The sequence below is a fragment of the Salvelinus fontinalis genome, chromosome 33 (genome assembly GCF_029448725.1).
Source record: "Salvelinus fontinalis isolate EN_2023a chromosome 33, ASM2944872v1, whole genome shotgun sequence".
Taxonomy (NCBI): domain Eukaryota; kingdom Metazoa; phylum Chordata; class Actinopteri; order Salmoniformes; family Salmonidae; genus Salvelinus; species Salvelinus fontinalis.
The window spans coordinates 43,851,884-43,874,709 of record NC_074697.1 but is presented as its reverse complement, the minus strand read 5'-3'; positions in this window follow the sequence as shown (position 1 = coordinate 43,874,709).

The following is a 22,826-nucleotide window of genomic DNA, read 5'->3' as shown; positions in this document are numbered from 1 at the left end:
AAACAACCTCACATGTCCTACCTTGTGACAATAAATGTGCAAGCCATTCCAACGTGAAGGGAGCAAGAACACAGAGGTGATGACAGCCACATTACATTACATGGAATCAGGTGAAAAGAACTAAGAGGGTAAAAAAAGAGAGCATAAGGTCCTAAAATCAGAATTAGGGAGATAATTATTCACACCTCTGATTGATGATAATTGGACTTTAATGAAGGGGTTGATGCAGAGATGATGACAGAATCAGGAGAAGTTGCCCAAGCTTATTGTGTTGTAATGCCTGTAATGGCGGGATCTGATGTGCACATGGCCTATTTGATGATGTGACGAGATTGACTCCTTTGAAATATTTTTTTGCATGTTTCCAATGACGTCACATCTGTGTCTAAGGTATTTCTTCAATAAGCAATCGAAAAGCTTGATATGCATTTTGAAGAAGAAAACAATGGTTTTGAGTTCAAAGAGGAAATGTGGTCTTTTGAAAATCAGGATAATGGAGGCTATATTTACAATTGGCATAAAATCCGATTGCATATCCAATCAGTGTAGAGCATCAGATTGAAGACAATTTTGCCTGATCTGATTTGAATCGAAGCATGCATCAACAGTATCTCAATTCAGAATGGAAAACAACGCACCCCCGGCAGCAGTTTGCTGGAAAGGAACTCTCCTAAAGATCCATTCACCTACCATAACAACCTAGGACTCTAGATTCCATGGTGACACCACTGAGTGACTCGCCTGCATGACTTCCTCATTCCTGTCACTGTTCTCCTATTATCCTCACATCTCCATACTCCCCACTGGGACAGACCTTCTTGAAACAATTTCCTTTTGATAAACGTTTCAGCTAAACGTAAACGTGGGCCATCTCAACAAGGACAAAGTTTCCATAGATCCTTTGGAGGGTTAAGGTCAGGAGAGGAAAGGAGGCGTATTCTGCGTGCCCGCTGCTCTTTTTATTACATCCAAGAGTGACAGCAGCTAAGGATCCCTGACAAAAATAACTGTTGCCTTTGTCCTGACATCTGGATATATGTACTGGGGGTTTCCAGGTTGACCTGGTGTGTCCTGGGGCCTACATGTTCCAAGCAGAAATCGCTCCGCCATTTCCTGTTTGCTAAGATTCTAATTTCAGTTTGTGATAAAACAAGCAATTATAGTGTGGAGAATCATTGTCCCATCTAAATATTTCCCATAATCCAAAATATTTTATTTTCAGCTGTTTGAGGCCTGTGTACACAAACGGAATGTAAAACGACCCACAAACAAAACTTAAGAATGGGAAGCATAGAAACAACGCACATAGAATGGATCTACCGCTTCTTAGACTTGTTTACTTTGAGAATGACAGATCTATATGCCACATTTCTATGTGAATTATGTCAGGTCGCCCAAAAGTAACATATTGCGCCTTTAAACATCACACACATCTTTATTCAGTTGTGTTTTAGAACACATGTCGATGCCCACAATCAGCTATATCATAGAATTTACCACACAAAAATCATAGAATTTCCATACATACACTTTAGCAATAACAAATACCATGACACCATGTAGTCTTAAATACAACTTTACCCTTGTAGCTGAAAATTGTTTTTGTTCAACCATCTATTGGATTGGTAAAACAGAAGCGACAAAAACCTATTGCAGTGGAACACTGACTGTCAGGAGTAATTGAGATGCTTGCTAGTCTGACCAAATCTATCATGTTCAATTGCATTTTTGTTCCCAAGGAGAATAGAAAAATGTTTTGAAACACCATAATATGACTTTAAAAGGACAGGAATGGCCCGTTAATAGCATTATAAAACAAGCAAAGGGAGCAGGTCAGGGAGCAGGTCTGGTTTAACCCAAAATGAGATGAACACACAGACACAGTGTGAAGATATGGCCCTTAAAACCAAATAAGCTTATCAGCTACGCCATGGAACCAAGAGGGGCATCCATCAATAACAGGTTCCAAATATGAGAAAGCTCTATTTCCACCTAGCCACTTGATGATATCTAGGGACACCTGGCTTTTAGATCAGAAATGACTTTCGGTGGATGATGCAACAACATTTTCATCATCTGCTTTCAGATGAGACATACCACTTTGGTTCAGGTGGGAAAAATCCTGCCGAATTTAATAAAATAATCAGAAACTGCAAACCAAGATGGCAAGTACACTGAACAAAAATATAAATGCAACATCTAAAGTGTTGGTCCCATGTTTCATGAGCTGAAAAAAAAGACCACAGACATTTTCCATACACACGAAAAGCTTATTTCTCTCAAATTTTGTGCACAAATTTGTTTACATCCCTGGTTACGAGCATTTCTCCTTTGCCAAGATAATCCATCCACCTGACAGGTGTGGCATATCTAGAAGCATGATCAATACACAGGTGCAGACAATAAAAGGCAGCTCTAAAATGTGCAGTTTTGTCAAACAACACAATACCCCAGATGTCTCAAGTTTTGAGGGAGTGTGCAATTGGCATGCTGACTGCAAGAATTTCCACCAGAGCTGTTGCCAGAGAATGTAATGTTAATTTCTCTACCGTAAGCCACATCAAATGTTGTTTAAGAGAATTTGGCAGTACGTCCACGCCAATCCAGGACCTCCACATCTGGCTTCTTCACCTGCGGGATCGTCTGAGACCAGCCAACCTGAGAGCTGATGAAACTGAAGGTTTGCACAACCAAAGAATTTCTTCACAAACTGTCTTAGGGTAGCTCATCTGGTCCACAACAGGGTCTTGACCTGACCACAGTCCTGCATCGTAACCGACTTCAGTGGGCAAATGCTCACCTTCGATGGCCACTGGCACGCTGGAGTGTGCTCTTCATGGATGAATCCCAGTTTCAACTGTACCGGGCAGATGGCAGACAGAGTGTGTGGCGTCATGTGGGCAAGCGGATTGCTGATGTCAATGTTGCGAACTGTCACGCCCTGATCTGTTTCACCTGTCCTTGTGCTTGTCTCCACCCCCCTCCAAGTGTTCTCATCTTCCCCATTATCACCTGAGTACTTATACCTGTGTTCTCCGTTTGTCTGGGGCCAGATCGTCTTGTTTGTCAAGTCAAGCAGCGATTTGTTTCTCAGCTCCTGCTTTTCCCCAGTCTCTCTTTTCTCGCCCTCCTTGGTGATGACCATTGCCTGTCCTGACTCTGAGCCCGACTGCCTGACCACTGCCTGAACCGACCCTGGGCTTGCCTGCCGTCTGGTGCCTTTGCCCTACTCTGGATTATCGACCCCTGCCTGGCTTGACCTGTCGTTTGTCTGCCCCTGTTGTTGTAATAAACATTGTTACTTCAACATAGTCTGCATTTGGGTCCTGAAACGTGATTTAAACAGAGTGCCCCATAGTGGCAGTGGGGTTATGTTATGGCCAGCCATAAGCTACAGACAACCAATACAATTGCATTTTATTGATGGCAATTTGATTGCAGAGAGATAACGGGATCCTGAAGCCATTGTTGTGCCATTCATTTACCACCATCAGCTCATGTTTCAGCATGATAATGCTCGGCCCCATGTCGCAAGGATCTGTACACAATTACTGGAAGCTAAACAATTCCCTGTTCTTCGATGGCCAGACATGGCACCCATTGAGCATGTTTGGGATGCTCTGTATAGACGTGTACGACAGCGTGTTCCATTTCCCGCCAATATCCAGCAACTTCGGACAACCAATGAAGAGGAGTGGGACAACGTTCCACAGGCTACAATCAACATCCTGTTCAACTTTATGCGAAGGAGATGTGTCGCGCTGCATGAGGCAAATGGTGGTCACACCAGATACGGACTGATTTTCTGATCCACGCTCCTACTTTTTAAAGGTATCTGCAACCTATACAGTCACTGTATTCCCAGTCATGTGAAATCTATAGATTAGGGCCTAATTTATTTATTTAAAGTGACTGATTTCCTTACTATAACTCAGTTAAATCTTGGAAAATGTAGCATGTTGCATTTACATTTTTGTTCAGTGTGTTTGTGAAAAGTTTTAAAAGCTTTGAAAAATCTAAGTTGAATATAAGTTTACAAAGGCATGGGACAACACTGCCTATGTTTGTCCTTGTCTAATTGCTTGTGTCATATGATGACACCAGTATTAGATTCCCTACCATCCTTATCACACACTCTGTAGGACGAGATCGTGGGGAAGAGATTATATCAGTAGTCAGGTCACAATTCCGATATATCGTTTGAGCTCAATCGGAGCGTTCCTATCTGGTGGACACGAACTAGATAAATTATAACATAATATAGTGATTCCTGCTGAGTTCCAGTTTCTGAATGATTCCACCTGCAATATATATTTTTTCACAGTTCCAGTCCTTGAGTAGTAAAAGCATGCTGTGCAATGATTTGGCCTTATGCACATTACATTCCAGCTTTCTGAATGATTCCACCTGCAACATACATTTAATTAGAACACTATGACATAGTCTTCACTGGTATGATCACCCTTGGATCATCTGTGTCGGTCTGAAAATAACTTGTCACCTTCTGGTCTGAATGGTGTTGTGATGGGCACCACTGCGTGAGTGCTCCTGTGCGGACTTCATCTGAGGGAGGTGCCAGCATAAGCATGTTACACCTCTGATGGCCAGGCTCACACTGTAGCCCGTGTTAAACATAGCCACCAGATAATACACATCCTTAATCTCAGCCTCTCCCCAGTGTCAACATAAAGAACGAGCGTCTGATAAGTCACTGTCGAGGACTGACCCTCAATTCACTTCCTGACAGACTCTGGACGCATTCTCCCGGCCTATCTGACCATAGCAGACGTGCTCAGGAGCCGGGATGGAAGGCAGCAGTCAATTATCTCCAGTGAAAACCTTTTTTTTTTGTCCCTGACTCTTTTATACACTACATTATACACATGCAGCATGCTGCTGTCTGACACGGCCGGTGACAAAGGGAAATTGGATGGGTTTGCAGTCAACGACAAGGCTCTAAAGAAATGCACCTTTCGCTTTCATGAATAAATTCCTCCAACCAAATGAACAGTAATGTAGGTTTGAATTTGATTGCCTCATGTTGGATTCTGGTTCTGTCAAAATACTGGGGGTTTCACCTCTGTTTTGTCAAGCAGTTAATAATTAAGCTGCTTGATGTATACAGTAAAACAATGAAGGAATAGACCAGAAATGCTACATATTTACAGTACACGGCGATACAGCCACCCACTCTCTCTCATGACAGATTATTTTCCAAGAGTAGATAAACAATCTTTCTTCAATCTGGTCTTTCTGGTCGTGATCCTGATTCATTGACTGACTGACTGGCTGCTAAGTCACTAATCTCGTAGTGTTGGCTGGGGTTTTAGAGCATGTCATTGCTTCTCTTCTTATGAGCCATATGGCACAGGTTTGAATCCCACAGCCCCAGTATCTTCAGTCTGCCACTGAGGCCAAGGAGGCTGCTTAGCCCTTTGCCTAACTCAGAGCAGTCTACGGGCCTGAATGATTCTCTGTGTTCCACCCACTTTGGGTAACTGAATTTGTTCCCTTTGACCCCAAAAGGGGACTAACCACACAGAGTGTATTCTGGCAATCCCACTCATACTGATTTGATTGTGAAGCAACATCAACATGAGTAAATCATGAGTCCCAGTTATAGACCATGTTTTACAGAAAAAACATCCTTATGGGTCATTTTGTCCATGCCTAGAAGCATTGTGCAAACGTTTCAAATTATATATTTTGCATGCTGAAGTTGTACAGTATTACCCAGCGTTCAATGATTGAAACAGGCTAAACATAACCCTTAACGGCATGCCATCTGGAAACCCCCTGAATGTATCGAATTAACCAGATTCCCTCAACAATTGTTTCCCTTAAAAGAGATTCCAACGAATTGAAGGACCTATTCCGAAGGCAGATTAAACACCTGTTAGTTAGTGTGGAAATCTGTTTTTACAAATCTGTTGTAAATCGTGTGTGCGTGATTTTCATTTTCCATTGGATTGCCATGTAGGCCTACTTACAGTCATGGCCGGTACCAGAACGAATCAGTTGGACGGGCCTTTGATTTCCATAGGCGGGCATGTTTTTTCACGGGACCTCGTATGTCTCCTATTGTTTTGTTATGGGTGTTAAAGTAAAGACCATAGGCAGCTTTGAGTTTCAAATTTGGGGAAGCATATAATTTATCCTAGCATTTCTACCGATCTGCGTAAAAACATTTAATTTAGGGTATTCAGTGCTCCACATGCTCCTCTTTGCACATAGGCGGAGGTAGCGGTCCTGCTGCTGGGTTGTTGCCCTCCTACGGCCTCCTCCACGTCTCCTGATGTACTGGCCTGTCTCCTGGTAGTGCCTCCATGCTCTGGACACTACGATGACAGACACAGCAAACCTTCTTGCCACAGCTCGCATTGATGTGCCATCCTGGATGAGCTGCACTACCTGAGCCACTTGTGTGGGTTGTAGACTCCGTCTCATGCTACCACTAGAGTAAAAGCACCGCCAGCATTCAAAAGTGACCAAAACATCAGCCAGGAAGCATAGGAACTGAGAAGTGGTCTGTGGTCACCACCTGCAGAACCACTCCTTTATTGGGGGTGTCTTGCTAATTGCCTATAATTTCCACCTTTTGTCTATCAAATTTGCACAACAGCATGTGAAATTTATTGTCAATCAGTGTTGCTTCCTAAGTGGACAGTTTGATTTCACAGAAGTGTGATTGACTTGGAGTTACATTGTGTTGTTTAAGTGTTCCCTTTATTTTTTTGAGCAGTGTATATATATAGGCACATTTACAAAAGATAAAAGTATTCAGTCCTTCAGTACTTTGTTGAAGCACATTTGGCAGCGATTACTGCCTCACAGCCTTTTCTAGCACCTGACACACTGATGTCACGCACAGATGTGCACGACTCCTGGCGGCAGTAAGAAAGCCATCACCATCTGTGCCTATTCAACATAGCCTAGATTTACATTTGTATTACTATTTTCGGTTCTCATACGCTTACAATTATGTTTTGATTCTTCCTTGAACAGTCACTAAGATTATATTTGGTTGTGATCTATGCAAAATAACTATTTTGGTTGCTGCAGTTGTTAGCTAGAATGCTAATGCTCATTGATATAGGCTGTAGCAGAAGCTAGCCAAAGAGACATTTTACTGGTTGAAGTTGAAATGGTTTTTAAGCATAATGCAGTTGATTTGCGATGATGTGTGGGGGATGAATCAGAATTAGTTGTGTAACATAGATAAATAAGATGTTTTATTTACATAATATGCTTATGTGAGATACTTGTCATTAGAATGCCTCCCTTTGGACTATACTGTTGGCAGTTGCACTTTTCCCTGCTCAGCTAGGGAAAAGTCACTTGGGGCCCAGAGAGGGGAAAGGTCAGGCTTGTCTTTTACATGTCTGGTAATATCCAGAATATCAGAAAGTGAGAGGTCAGAATGGAACATTGTCTTCATATGTGAATGTATATGTTAAACCATGTGAAGGGATGATTAAGGGGGAACCAATTATTTCTTGGCTCCACAATGTCTGTGCGCAAGTCACTCCCCTCAGTGAGCTTGTCCAGGAGTGGGGAGAAGGGGTTTTACTTGAGATGGGAGAAGATAGAGTTGACAATTGAGTTATGCCTTGGATGAGGTAATGTTTTGGTACTATGAAGTACCAGGAACGAGATTAGAACCTCGTCTTAGAGACCAAACTGAACTATAATTTATAGCTAATGTTATCTGGCTATGGGATTACTCCTCTCTCAAGTAAAAGTATTTCTTTGTGAACCGTTCCTAAGATCTGTGGTTTGTCATGTCGACTAGGGGGGTGTATCTTGGCTATAAAAGATCTTGGAATTCTTTTGTAGGCACTCTCAGAATTCATTATAGACACTGCATTGATCTGAGAGTCAAAGGGCTATGGTAAAGCTCATATAATTAAAGATGAAATTTAAGTATAACTCTGACTGGTGTGTGGTTTGAAACTCTCCTCATTTGGTAATACAGGAAATTGCCACGATGGATGACACAAACATTATATTAAGCAGGACATTCATGCGAGCCTTAAATACCAATTATACTCCAAAAGTAGTGTGAAATGCGTTCATAAGCAAATTTAAATAGACTTTTTTTGCTGGCGTTCTATAAGAATTCCGTCTTGTTCCGCCACCAACTTGCGCGCATCACCCTTGCGGCAACGTTTGCAAACACAGAAAAGGGTGTATAGTATGACATGCCATTATCTTTTGGTCAAGACAGAATCAGATACATGGTCTATACATTCTGAGACAAAGGGGCACTGTTTTGCTCTCCCGGATGCTTTAACTTCGATTGATGTGTCTTTCTGTAGGCACACGTCTCAGTCAAACAAATCAACATTTCAATATTTTATTTGGATGGGCAAGGAGGAATGGTAGGGCCCGCCCGGACCTGCTTACTGTATATGTATACAAATAATCTACTGATATTTTTCAGATGCCATTGCATTTCTCGAAAACAATTTCCAGTATATGCATCCTCTTAAAATTACTTATGTATTTGTATATACAGTTGATTTAATTATGTTTTATCTGTCTGCATGACTGGTTTAACCCAAACAGATGCAATTCATTCCAGGAGGCACTCAGAAACAGACAGGTGTTATCTCTGTCTGGAGCTTAAGGCCTGGCAACCCCTGCTTACAGAAAATTATTCCCCTGAGCTCGCTGAACACATTTGCATTTGGCTGATACGAAAAACTCATAATCTCCAATGGTCCAAAAAAAATTAAAGACGGAACTGAATGTTATTTTCAAACCATGATTTGTGATCATGATTAGGGGCTGTAAACAGACTACACAATGTAATGTATTGATGTGCAGTGAAATAACCACTCCATGGCTAACAGGTTCCGTAGATAATTCAACAAACGTTGATCATGCAAAATGCAGTAACAGTTCATCCATAATCATTGAACTACTGTAAAGCCTCTGTTATCCTGATAATCTGATGACTGGAATCCTCTAACCTGTCTCTGTAGGCCCTCTGGTTTAGATTGCTGGAGGACATGCTGCTTCGATCAGCAGATGTCTGTGGACGGATGACAGGGCACCGGGTTCTCAGGGGTGTTTTTTTTCAAGCACTCACCAGCGCAACACTCAATTGTATGTGCTAATTTAAGTCATTGGAGAAAGATTACTGAGTGTATATAAGGAGGCATTTTGTCAAACAAGTCCCAATGCTGGTTGGAGGTGTCTTTACTTGTTGCGTTTGAAATATTGACTTCCCTTTGTCGTCTCGGAGTCATCCTCCGTCTTCCCGTTTCAGGTGCTGGATGTCAATAATGATTGCCAGCTGTAAGTAAGCCTGAATATTTAATTGGCAATGTTGCACAACTGACTGCAGGTTTAAACACAACTTGGGACGTTTTATCTGAAAAGTTGTACTTTTATTAGACAAGTAGACTTCAATAGCAGAGAACTGGGTATACAAATACTGCTTTCACATAGGATTTACAGTCTTTTGTCTCGTTTTTTTTCATTTAAATAATTGGGTAATGTTTATATGACCCTCTTACAAACAGGCCCATTATTACCACACTATTGCTTGTGTAACCTTGTAACCTTATACATGTGCATGTTGACATGCTGGGGACGAATGGTAGTAGTGGTGTGCCGATGTGGGTAGGCGTCTATTTTACAAAATCCTTTTGAGAATATACACCATCAAAAATAAATCCATTGTTCATTGTTTAGGCAGGTCCTAAGAAACATAAGAATAACCAAAAGAATAGAATAGCATACAGTGCATTCGGACAGTATTCAGACCCCTTCACTTTTTACACATTTGGTTACGTTACAGCGTTATTCTAAAATCTATTAAAATAAATAATTCTACACACAATGCTGCAGGTCCTCTCAACCTCTGTCAGGTTGGATGGGGGGCGTCGCTGCACAGCTATTTTGAAGTCTCTCCAGAGATGTTCGATCGGGTTCTTGTCCAGGCTGGCTGGGCCACTTAAAGGACATTCAGAAACTTGTCCTGACGCCACTCCCGCATTGTCTTGATGAGAAGTATTATTCTTTTTACAATCCATTTTAGAATAAAGCTTTATCGTAACAAAATGTGGGGAAAAATCAAGGGGTCTGAAAACTTTCCGAATGCACTGCATTTTGAGTTTTATTAGGCCTATGTTATGGGTCTGTACAACCATGACTGCACCATCCAAATGAAATCAATAGCTTGTTATTTTTTTCATTAAACAGACAAACACCTACCCAATCACAGTCAACACACGGTATATTTTATAATAAGAATATAATGGAATTTAACAGAATAAAATACAACAAATATTTTTTCCCACACAACTTGTGTTACGGGAAAGTGTGGAACCACTGTCATATAAAAACGTTCTATTTTGAAACAGAGCCCAAGCCCATGCTTCCTTATCTATGTTTTATCTCTTTCCTCATTCTGCTTTGTTTCGGAGCAGGCTTAGAGTCTTACCTTCATGATACTGATAGAAAACAATGGCACTCCTATTTTCAAAAGCATGTGAATGTCGTTCATATTTCACAACCTCCGCGGCCTTTTGGAATTGCCTATATGCGATCGAGCAAAATAATAGGCTCACACTTGCCAAATGTTTCTGATCAGTGACAGATGAGCTGAACCACCTTCAGTTCTTTGCCCAGCCAAGAACCAATTCATCTAATAGCCTATACAGATGGAAATTCAGTTTTTTATTAAATCACATGAATTGATTATCAGACAAGTCAGTGAAGACAGGCTTTTGGTCGGGAATAGGCTACTTCGCGACTGCGAGTGAATAATCCACTTGTTAAACTATATAACATGGCAAAATGTTGCAATAAATGAGGCAACTAGGCAAGATGAGCATGGGCAGCACTCACCTTAACAAAAAAGTATGTAGCCTAACCAATATCCAAATGAAGACTCAGTGAAAACAAAAATCTGACCTGTATTGATTTGTTCCAATCAAAACTGTGCTGAAATGATCATCTAGCTGACTACAAACAGGTAGGCTATTGCTTCAAATGTATTACAAGAATAAGATAACTTTGGGGATTTCAGTAAGCAACAATTTGAAACATGCCTTCAATTGCATTAGCCTACTTTATTGAAAAAAAATCGTAATTCAGTATTTATTCACGGATTCATCCAGTTGTGGTTAAAAAAAACTATGCGTTAGGCATGTAGTGACATGCCTTGCAAAGTTTAGAACAGTCAGGAGGATGGATAACAGATAATTGGCATTACGGCTATGTTACATACTAAGTTTTGGGTTTGATACCGGCAATACCTTTCAGATATAAAGGAAAGGCTGAAAAAAGTTGGCGATACCCTTTTTTTGCCTTCAACTACCACTGAACAAAAATATAAACGCAATATGTAAACTGTTGGTCCAACTGGCCTCACAACCACAGACCACGTTTAACCACACCAGCCCAGGACCTCCACATCCTGCTTCTTTACCTGATGAAACTGTGGGTTTGCACAACCAAAGAATTTCTGCACAAACTGTCAGAAACCGTCTCAGGGAAGCTCATCTGCGTGCTCGTCATCCTCACCAGGGTCTTGACCTGACTGCAGTTCGGCGTCATAACCGACTTCAGTTGGCAAATGCTCACCTTCGATGACCACTGGTACACTGGAGAAGTGTACTCTTCATGGATGAATCACGGTTTCAACCATCCCGGGCAGATGGCAGACACCGTGTATGGTGTGTGGGCGAGCAGTTTGCTGATGTCAACATTGTGAACAGAGTGCCCCATGGTGGTGGTGGGGCTATGGTATGGGCAGGCATAAGCTACGGACAACTAACACAACTGCATTTTATCGATGGCAATTTGAATGATCCTGAGGCCCATTGTTGTGCCATTCATCCGACATCATCACCTCATGTTTCAGCATGATAATGCATGACCCTATGTTGCAAGGATCTGTACACAATTCCTGGAAGCTGAACATGTCCCAGTTCTTCCATGGCCTGCATACTCACCAGACATATCACTGTTGACCATGTTTGGGATGTTCTGGATTGATGTGTACGACAGCGTGTTTCAGTTCTCGCCAATATCCATCAACTTAGCACAGCCATTGAAGAGGAAAGGGACAACATTACACAGGCCTGATCAACTCTATGTGAAGGTGTTGTGTCGCGCTGCGTGAGGCGAATGGTGGTCACACCAGATACTGACTGGTTTTCTGATCCACATCCCCTACTTTTTTAAATGTATCTGTGGCCAACAGATGCATATCTGTATTCCCAGTCATGTGAAATCCATAGATTAGGGCCTAATGAATTTATTAGATTTGACTGGTTTCCTTTAACGAACTAACTCGTTGCAATTGTTGCATTTCTATTTTTGTTCAGTGTATTTTCATCCAACTTATGACCTGAAAGGATTTGAACAGATAGCAGATGATGGAAAAAGGACCATTCTGCTCGGCATAAAGAATACATATTGAGAGATATGAAAAAGAAAGACCGAACTCTTTTTTTTATTTTTTATAAATAAATAAAAAAAATAAACTTGAACACCTCTGTCTCGCATCACATCAACTTTCATTCCGAACAAGTCCAACACCTATCAGTTGATAACACTGTAATCCTAGAACATATATAACCTCAATCTCAAACTCAACCTCAGCTAGAGGATGAACTAAATCCCTCATATATCCACTGTATGATTGTCTAACCAAGAAGATGAAGATAAAACATGAGAAGGATAGAGAGAAAGGCGGTAGAGGGAGGGATGTGGTGTGCCCATTCGCTGGCAGCTGCTTCGAGGCACAGTTCGCTCAGCTGACACAGCAGCTCATATCACAGTGCCTGAGAACAGCAGCTCATATCACAGTGCCTGAGACTGAACCCAGATACGGACAGAGACAAATAGACAGACAGAGATGGAGAAGGAGGAGGGGAGAAAGATTAGAGTAGAGAGACAGAACATGAGAAGAGTTAGAATCGGAGAGAGAAAGGGACACGGATAGAGGAGTCAGATAAACTGACTAAAATGAGGGTCAGAGGCGAGGATTTAGACAGAGTCAGATGGAGAGAAAGTCAGAGAAAGAGCTCTGAATCAGACATGGCTGGGCTTGGCTGATTGTTTATGTGGCCTGCTGTCCCCTGGTCATGGTCCTGGCCGTCCCAACGTGAGCCTCTGTCAACTGCCTGTCAGTCCCCCTTCCCCGTGTAGGCCTAATGGTCTCCCCAACAGTGTCTCGACCTGTCAGGCCTCACAGAACCCGGGCTGACTCACACAGACACTGCACCTTCAGCCTGCCACCACAGAGAGATATCATTAGAGTACCAAGGAAAACAGGCAAGCCACAAATACAACTTTACTATAGAGTGGTAAATCTATGACCACTGTGGCTGACCTGTATGTAGCTAAGCCTACATGTACAGCAGATTGATTGAAGTTCATGTTTTCTCCATGCTATATACTGTAGATGGCAATTATTAACTAGCACAGAGAAAAAACAAAGCCAACAGAATGAAGGCACCCAGCAGCGGTTCATTACAGTAAATCGCAACATCACCCAAACAGGAAATACAACACACATCTAAAGAAGTCATCCAATCCAAGAACAACATGACTGCTGTCTTCACTTATTGGTTTACAGTAGAAGAAGCTGGATTACCGAGATATCATCTAGGGCCAGGACAATACCTGTATTGTGATACTCGTTAGTATGGTGGCAAGGAAACAAAACACAAAGCGGATTGAACTTCTTTATGAAAACGGCCCTAATGTTGGAAACAAACATCACTATGTTGTCATCTAGAGTCACACTTGTTTATTCCTCAAGCTAAAGCACACAATCTTTTACATACAGCGGGATTTTAAAGGACCAAAGAGTTTGGTCTGCTTCGTGTTTTTTCCATTGAAAAATATATACATCGTCCCGGCCCTAATAGCATCACTGCTATCATTTAGATTCTGCCATTTCAACTAGATGAAAAGTAAGAGATCCTCTGCATAAGATATCAAAGAAGACGGTACAAAAGTGACAAATCATAGAAAGTTTGCTTGGAATCTGAGACATACTATTTGTGAAATGGAAATGAAACTACATAATCTCTCCCTTTGACAGAGGCTTGAGAGATTGTTGCCATACCACGTTGACAACATCCAGAGAGCTGTACTGTGTGCGTGCATGAATTTGAGTTTTTCTGTTTGTTTGAGGGGGTGAAAGATAAGAGTAACAGGTTCAGTTATTCAGCCCTGCTTGGCTGACCTTACTGTCTGGTGAAGCATGGGAGTGGAAAGGTACCCTGGCCTGTCCAGTTACAGAGAGAGCACCAGATAACCCCAAAAAATAACGGCAGAGATGCCCGTCTGTCACTGCTGCTCTGCAGCCTCTCTGTGTCTTCTGGAGCAAAAAGAAAACGCATTATCTCCTCTAGTCTTCCCTCTCTGATCCCCGGCTACCTTAGCCAACCACATCCCAGCCTGTGGAGCTTCTTATACAGCAATTAGGGAAGGAGAGGAGAGCAGTGGAGCTTAGCAGTGGACCTGTCCTATATGTGTGTGTGTGTGTGTGTGTGTGTGTGTGTGTGCGTGCATACCTACGTGCGTTAAGGTTTACGGAGTCTGGATTAGGTGTGTGTGTGCGTGAGAGAGAGAACTCCACGTGAGTTATTCACTCTGCAGTATACAGTCGCACGAAATTGCTTGTGGTTGGAGTTGCTGCAGCTTGAAATCTCTCGCAGTACCCCAGATCTAATTACTGGCCAGCAGTACTGCTCTCTCCCTTTGCACAACCATGCTCCCAGAAGACAGAGGACAGCTCCATGTACACAAAAAGATAACACCACTGGAGAGGCAGAGAGAAGCAACTTGAACATGACTCATCTGGTAGATAAGGACGCTCAAAGTCTGGTTATTGCAAAACACACAACATGTTGTGCAAAAAAATACAATACAATGTAATGATTCAGATAACGCAATGTGTTTTGTTATCCAACCGTAGCATCTACCGGACATGGAAAAGCAAACCAAAAAAATCCTGTTTCCCATAAAACTCAATCTAGTTCAATCACAACGAATGAATTCCAATTGCAAAAGAGGAGACAGACTTGTGCGTTATCACGTACAGGCGTTCTCTGAGCAGGTGGAGGTGTCAGATCACATAGTGGCATTGCATACAGATATCTGGGCATTAGCCGTTGTTGATTGGGTGGCCAGCTTCTTGAATGACTGTGTGTTGGTGACCTCGGTAAGTAGGATGCCCTGCGGCATCAGGCGTCCACGAGGTGCAGAAAGCTGCCAAAATGATGCAAAGGTTTGGCTAGAAAAAGCTATAATCCCACACTTCCCGCCGAGCGTCCTCTTTAAGGTGATCTTTTTCGGTCCTTTATTATGAGCATCATTTGTTCTTTGTAACAGTAATCCTTTGAGAATGCTCTTTGGGGGACATGTTTGTTTGTTTCTCCAGCTATTAAAAAGATGTCAAGCCTGCTCCATAATCATCCACTGACTGGGATATCATTTCCTCCAGAGGCGGCAGGTAGCCCAGCGGTAAAGGGCGTTGGTCCAGCAACTGAAAGGTTGCTGGTTTGCATCCCAGAGCCAACTAGGTGAAACATCTGTTGATGTGCCCTTGAGCAAGGCACTTAACCCTCGTTTCTCTGGATAAGAGCATCTGTTAAATCTAACATTATCAACCATCTGGGAACTTTTCTGTTTATGCATTTCAACGATTACAGCAAAGTGAGGCCATGGTCCAGTGCACAAGGCAACATCTGCGTATATTATATAGACTAATTATCTTGTCATTGTTAACTACTGTTGTAGTGGAAATTCTAATCAAAAGGGAGAGAGACTATAGATTATTCAAACAACTTTATTATAAGATTTGCAAATCGGGAACAGATAACAATCCCCTCAACAGTGCAGGGTTAAGAGCCCAAAGAACAGTTGGCTCTCCGCTTTTATCGAAAGTACAACCTCTTTGTCTTTATGGCAGTTTAGCATATGGGTTGAAACAAGGGTGGAACGTAATGTGCACAAGGCGATTGGTTTGTCTGTGCAGATTTAACTTCTTCAGGCTGCAGGGTGAATATTGAAAAAAATGGAAAATATGTGCACATTTTCAAACGGCCTCTTAAGAAATTTTTGATTTTACAATATGCATATATTTACTACTGTTGGATAGATAACAGTCTATAGTTTCTAAAAAGGTTTGAATTATTTCTCTAAGTCGAACAGAACTATTTTTACAGCCATTTTCCCAGCCGAATTGAGATTTCCAAAATGCGATGTGTCTCTTTAAGACCTTGTCTATAAAAGGTCTTGACACTTAGGACCGTAGAAACACGTCATACGCCTTCATCTGGGTGTAATGCGGAAGTGAGAGTTGAAAGGAGTCGAATATCTCGTCCATGGACTGAATACCACACCTTCTTGTGAGACCTGCGCAGTTAAAAAAAAATTCCGGGCGGGCGGCAGAATTTGGACTTGGCTCCTGGAAGAAGCTCGTTTAAGGTGAATATGATCTCTTGCTACGATATTATTTGATACATGTCACAAAATCATCCTAAAGTATGTTTTTTCAATATACTTTAATTATATTATTGCAATTTATTCTGGACTTTAGACGTGATGTTTTGGAAGAATTTTTTGAAGACAGAAAGATTAGCGCCGCACAGCCGTGGTGCTTGCTAACCAAAGAGGGAAATATTTCGTTCTGGAACCCAACTAAAGACTGTACTGGACATTGGACCCCGTTACAACATTCTGATGGAATATCAACAAAGATAAGGACCCAATTTGGGATGCTTTTTCATATATCTGTCGAACTGTGCTATGCTAACTGTGCTAACTGTGCTACGCTAGCGCTTGACTAGAATCAATGCTGCTAGCTTATGTTGTTAGCTAATATAACGATATATTGTGTTTTCGCTGTAAAACACTTCAAAAATCGGAAATATTGGCTCTATTCACACGATATCTGTCTTTCATTAGCTATCCACCATATGTTTTTCTGAAATGTTTTATGAGGTGTAATTAGTAGTTGACGTTGGTGTCTGTATTATCTCTGGCTACTCCCGTCTGATTTCAGACTGTAGCTATGCTGTAGCAATGATGGTAGCATCAATGTAAAACTGATTTATAGCTAAAATATGCACATTTTATGAACAAAACATAGATTTATTGTGTAACACGTGGTCCCGTGTGGCTCAGTTGGTAGAGCATGGCGCTTGCAACGCCAGGGTTGTGGGTTCATTCCCCACGGGGGGACCAGGATGAATATGTATGAACTTTCCAATTTGTAAGTCGCTCTGGATAAGAGCGTCTGCTAAATGACTTAAATGTAAAATGTAAATGTATAGGACTGTCATCTGAGGTAGTTTTTTCTGGGTTCTTTAGGTTGGTTTTAGGTTATTTCGGTTGGCTTGTGCATGCTACTTGAATCATAATTCATACATCATAATCATAATCATACGTGTCTGTCCACTTTTGTATTTGGTGGTGAGCTAACATAAATATATGTGGTGTTTTCTCTGTAAAACATTTAAAAAATCGGACATGTTGGCTGGATTGACAAGATGTTTATCTTTCAAATGCTGTATTGGACTTGTTAATGTGTGAAAGTTAAATATTTAAAAAAAATAGATTTTGAATTTCGCGCCCTGCAGCTGTTGTCATTTTCGTTCCGACATCGGGTTTGCAGCCCAAACAGGTTTAAGATAGCCCAAGGTTGATAGCACAAGGGCTCAAACTGTCTTGTCACAGTTCACACTATAATGTGCTCCTTCCTGCAAGTTTCCACACAGCTGACTTCCTGAAGTTAGTATCTCACACCCAAACGTCTCTTATCTGTACGCCTAGACTTATGACCAAGTCACACAAGACAAGGCTGCATCAGAAAAAAAAAACACTAACATATATTAAAGGACAATTCTCCAAGTGAAAACAGCATAGTATGTCTAAATAAATGTTTCACCATACTTTAAAAAAATTATGTTTGCCTGTTCTTTTGATGGAAGCCCTAGCCAGTGTTTTGATCAGGCCAAACAGCAGTGGTAGACAGGGTCTGGAAAATAACTGGTAGACGGAGAGTAGGCAGACACCTGGTGATGAGGAGCGGGAGGTGGGGACAGAGTAACCTCCAGACAGCTGGCATAATCGAATCAAAACATTGCATGCTAGCCACCTAACATTAGCTAGCTAGCCCCCCCCCAAAAAAATGTCATTCTTAAAAATGTGCTTGACTCAAACTATTCAGACTATAATAATAAGCTAAATCAATATTGCTAGTTCATTAATAAAACAAATTGTGTATGGAAAAATGCAATAAAAACAGAAAGGAAAGGAGTTCTCTGCCTCTTCCTCATGTCATAGCCATAAAATAGGACATATATCATGGCACAGAACAGACAAACAGACAAACACAGACAGATATGAAGCACAAATTCAAGGAACGTATATGAAGGCTATCAGTAATGCTCTATCATCACCCCCCATGGTCCTTGAGAATGTGCCTTGCACAGAAATCTTAAAAAGAATATACCAGACTGTGATTGCTAGTTTGATTGAGCATGCTTTCTTCAGCAGTGTTTATGGAACACATTGACTGAGCTGATTGCTTTCAGTAATTAAAATGAATATTACTCCGTGACAATGTGACTGAATTAAGTGACATTATTCCTTTTTCCTCATTTCCCTCTCAAGCACGTTGGCCAATCCTGACAGCAGACACAAGCAAGCTTGACATCCTCTAAACAGGGCTCTGCCATCCACATGCCTGCAAATCCCTCTACACTTCATCTGGTGGGGGGGAAGTTTCCCCGGGGACAGGCACGCTACAGCAAATTTTCACCAATGTTCTCTAAGCGTTTTACAAGCATGTCCTCAAATGACCAACCAGAGCCAGGGGCAGTTAATGTGTTTCAGTTGCTTTTTTCCCTCCACTGCCACACACAATCTTGGGTGGAGTCTAGATTTTACATAGCTATTTGCAATGTACCTGCTAAACCAGTTGCCAGTAGTACTGTGATTAACTTTTCACCGAATGCTTGCCATTTGTAGGTGGTAGATTAGTGTCGCAGATCTTCAACCTGATCGGTGGATTGTTATATTTATCAACCCTATGTGTGTGTGGTAATCACTGAATGTTGCATGCAAACTAAATCCTACATACTGTATCTGTCAAATACAGACAATGATGTAACGTGCTTGAGTCTGTGCATAATGTTGAGGTAGTGAAATAGATTTCCATACGAAAACATCAATGATTGCACACTGTTAAAATGAAATGTTTTGTAACACCAAAGTCGATGGCAACTGAGCTACCACCAACTTGAAGGAGATGAAACCTTAACTTTGCTGGAGTACTGAAACGTAAGATACCGAGATGACTTGAAACATTACATGGTGTGTTGTAACAGGGACTGGGAGCACTAACAGAAAAGGTTGAAAACACTATTTTGGTGTTTCGAGGTCCTCTTTAGTACAGAATTAGATACCGTCTCTTTTGGTGTTGTTCCCTCTCTAGAGCTTCTAAATGCTAATGATGTGCAGTTCGCGAATGATTTATTCTTTTTGAACAACTCTTTTACCGACTTGAGTGTCATGATTCGATTTTTGGAGTAACTCGTTCATTTTAGTCGTTTGGCCTGCTTGTGCTGGCCGCAATGAATCGTACAGAAGGATTAATACATGCTCCTCCGGCTCAGCGGCTCCAGAGACCTGCTCCGACCACCAACTGTCTGTCGTATGCACGCAGGAAATCAGATCATGAGCATAGAGAAGAAAAATACATGTTTAGAACAGATAATTGATCGCATTGTGCAAGAATGACTCAATTTAATTCATTATTGAATGTTATGATGGACACAGCTTCGTAGAACCAAAACATCCAAAGCCTTTGCTCAACAAACTCAAACTCGAGAATTAATCGTTTGGGCGGCTGTAGTCCGCTATTGACTGTGTTTGTCTCCTTGTCTGGCTACCCTAATGCCTGGCTACCCTGCCTCCTTGCTCTGGCCAAACGCTACGCCACGCCCTCGGACATTAGTTCCTTCTCTGCAATGAAGTATGCAGCGAATGACAGAGCAGAGGAAGAATTAAGTGTGAGTCGTCAGGCTACTTATCACCCTCACGGCAGTCAAGCAATGCATTCCACCATGAGTCATTCACAATCTAGTCCAGTTGCGGCCACAATTAGACCTCATTTCAAATGTATCAAGAAATAATTGTATTTCTATGCCTAGCAATCAACAAATGTTACTTGTTTAAAGCACGTTTGCAAGTCTCAGTCACAAATGACAGCTCCAAATAGCACACTATGGTGATCCACATGTAAATACACTCATCCAAGATGGCATAGCAGTCAGACGTCCTTTGTCCTCGTCTTGTCGTGTCCCGTGTATATATATATTTACATCTTTTCTTCGTATATTTTTTTTCTTTCTAAAAACTCAACTTCAAAACATTCTCCTGCAACCCGCCTCACCAATAAAAAATTCAAAAGTATTATTCATCTCAAATCTGAAATCCACAACAGAAGCAGTTCACTGGCTAACGTTAGTATTCAGCTAACCACAGTTGGCGGTCATCAGCTATCCTTTAGCTCGAAAAGCTATTGCCAGTTTTGTACAATGCGACTCAGACCAGAGCATACCAGACCTATTTTCTCTCCATATCGCCGTATTTCTACCTCAAGCTCTGGACATTTACACCTGGATCTTGCAGCTAGCTAGCTGCTATACGAGTGATTATTGGCTAACGTCGGTCCCGGAGCAAACATCAATTATTCCGGAGCTAGCCAGCTGAGGAGTTCCATCAGCCATTCCTGGGCTACAATCACCTATCCGGACCCGTTTTACTGTCGATGTGGAGCCCCAGCGGGCCTTCACGACTGGACTACCGTCGTTATCTGCCCGAGGGAGTTATCCAACTGGCACTTCCGTCGCGACGTTACCTGAACGCCCATCTGCGGCCCACTAATCGTTAGTTGTCTTATCGGCTGCTATCTGAATAGGTCTATCGGACTATTTTCTTGAGCCACTATACCTATATCTATTTTGCCAATTGGATTGGTCCCCTCTACCACACGGAAGCCCACTAATCTACCGACGGAAACGCACGAGGTGGCTAAAAACAGACCTCCATCCTCTGCCAGCTTGCTACCCATGGCCCGGCTAGCTGTCTGAATCGCCGTGACCCCAACCAACCTCACTACTCACTGGACCCGTATGATCACTCGGCTAAGCATGCCTCTCCTTAATGTCAATATGCCTTGTCCATTGCTGTTCTGGTTAGTGTTTATTGGCTTATTTCACTGTAAAGCCTCTAGCCCTGCTCATTATACAGTGGGGCAAAAAAGTATTTAGTCAGCCACCAATTGTGCAAGTTCTCCCACTTAAAAAGATGAGAGAGGCCTGTAATTTTAATCATAGGTACACTTCAACTATGACAGACAAAATGAGAAGAAAAAAAATCCCATTGTAGGATTTTTAATGAATTTATTTGCAAATTATGGTGGAAAATAAGTATTTGTAGAGAATAAGTTCCTTAGCGTTAACTGCACATCAGATTGCAGCCCAAATAAATGTTTCATAGAGTTCAAGTAACAGACACATCTCAACATCAACTGTTCAGAGGAGACTGTGTGAATCAGGCTTTTATGCCTTGATGCAAAGAAACAAAACTAAAGGACACCAAAAAAAATAAGATACTTGCTTGGGCCAAGAAACACGAGCGATGGACATTAGATCAATCGAAATCTGTCCTTTGGTCTGATGAGTCCAAATTTGAGATTATTGGTTCCAACCACTGTGTCTTTGTGAGATGCAGAGAACGTGAATGGATGATCTCTGCATGTGTGGTTTCCACCGTGAAGCATAGAGGAGGAGGTGAGATGGTGCGGGGTGCTTTGCTGGTGACACTGTCTGTTATTTATTCAGAATTCAAGGCACACTTAACCAGCGTGGCTACCACAGCATTATGCAGCAATACGACATCTCATCTGGTTTGTGCTTAATGAGACTATAATTTGTTTTTTAACAGGACAATGACCCAACACACCTCCAGGCTGTGTAAGTGCTATTTGACGAAGAAAGAGAGTGATGGAGTGCTGCGTCAGTTGTCCTGGCCTCTACAATCACCCGACCTCAACCCAATTGAGATGGTTTGGGATGAGTTGGTCCGCAGAGTGAAGGAATAGCAGCAACAACTGTTCAGCATATGTGGGAAATCCTTCAAGTTGGAAAATCATTCCATGTGAAGCTGGTTGAGAGAATGCCAAGAATGTGCAAAGCTGTCATCAAGGCAAAGGGTGGCTACTTTGAAGAATCTCAAATACATTTTGATTTGTTTAACACTTTTTTGGTTACTACTTGATTCCTTATGCGTTATTTTATAGTTTTGTCTTTACTATTATTCTACAATGTAGAAAATATTTAAAGTAGAGAAACCCCTTGAATGAGTAGGTGTGTACAAACGTTTGACTAGTACTGTATGTGTAATAAGATTTTTGTATTTAGGATGTGTATGATATTTTTTCCCAACAATTAACAGGTATTACCCTCACATGTCCAAGGAAGAGTGTGTTGTTTGGTATCTGTGCGACCACACAGTCTTCACACGAACATTGCATGCATACATCATGAGATTATACAAATTACCGTTCTTTTGTGTGGACAATGTATTAACTCATAGGCATCACAGGTCACAGAACGATGCGTGCGATGAATGGGGCGGAACTTTTCCCTCGCCTGAGCCAATCACAGCTCTTCTGACGCGAGGCCTCACCTCTTGATGGTTCTAGAACTATAAACTGAACGTGTGAACACCGCTCCTTGTGTTCCGATGGCTACCAGCCATATGGTTGTTGTCATTTA